Source organism: Lupinus angustifolius, chromosome LG18 (assembly GCF_001865875.1).
Source record: "Lupinus angustifolius cultivar Tanjil chromosome LG18, LupAngTanjil_v1.0, whole genome shotgun sequence".
NCBI lineage: Eukaryota > Viridiplantae > Streptophyta > Magnoliopsida > Fabales > Fabaceae > Lupinus > Lupinus angustifolius.
Window position 1 is genome coordinate 9,955,353 of NC_032026.1, and position 1,224 is coordinate 9,956,576.

Consider the following 1,224-nt stretch of genomic DNA (forward strand, 5'->3'; position numbering starts at 1 on the left):
TATGTTGGAAATAGGATTATGGAGAATATGGAGAAAGTTGGGGGTGGGAAACACATCATTTGAGCCTTATATCTTTTTCTTTCTTGTAAACCCCTAACCAGACCACGTTACAAGCCCAAAAAGTCCTTGTCGAGACCCGAAATGTTTGAGATATATACCAAGGGTGCCAAATAACTGACTCCAAAACAAAAAAAGAAAATATTTTTTTTCTAAAATGTAAGCATATATGCATGATCGATACACAAACTCTTTTTAAAAAAGGAATAATCTCATTAGGTCGAAAACCCGAGAGGGCGATCTAAGCAAAAACTAGGGACACAAAAAAAAGAAGAAAAAAAAGAAAGGTCTCTCAAGAGGACAAGTCAATAAGTCAATACTGGGGCAAATTTTTGGTGGACCAAAAAATTAAGACAATTTACTGGGGCAATTTTTGGATAGTCGATGATTGAATAGTGGGGCTCTAACATGATTTGTTATTTATGACCAACTCCGTAACTCCATCCATAACACAAAAAGCCAAACAATTTTGTATCTCCTTTATCCATATATGAAGTGAAGTCATTTTGTTGCATAGCTCGTTCTCATTAAACTTGTACTATCTATTGAAATTTTAAATATGTTGTTCTAATTAGTATTTGAAAGAAAATAGCATTTTATCATTGAAGGATAGGATTAATTGTCGCCTGTATAATCTCACTCCCTGCAAACAGCAATCTACAACCAACTGTTGAGGATGTGATGGAGCAATAGCAATTGATACCAATCACAACCCAATTCGACTTGAAAAAATTATTATAGAATTATCATACATAAGCATCTAATAACATGCATTTATAGGCAGTCATATGCATTTTGCACAAAAATGAAATAAATAAAAACATGACTTTTCACATTTATATAACTTGTCACTCCAATTCCTGGCAGCACACCAACCTGCGTTCTTGGCTTTGACCCTTATGTCTCCAAATTCTGACAGTACACCAACCTGCGTCTTTGGTTTCACCTTTTTAACCCAAGTTCTGGCAGTACACAAACCTGCGTCTTTGATTTTAACTTGTCACTCCAAGTCCTGGCAGCACACCAACCTGAGTTCTTGGCTTTGACCCTTATGTCTCCAAATTCTGGCAGTACACCAACCTGCGTCTTTGGTTCCACCTTTTTAATCCAAATTCTGGCAGTACACGAACCTGCGTCTTTGGTTTTAACTTGTCACTCCAAGTCCTG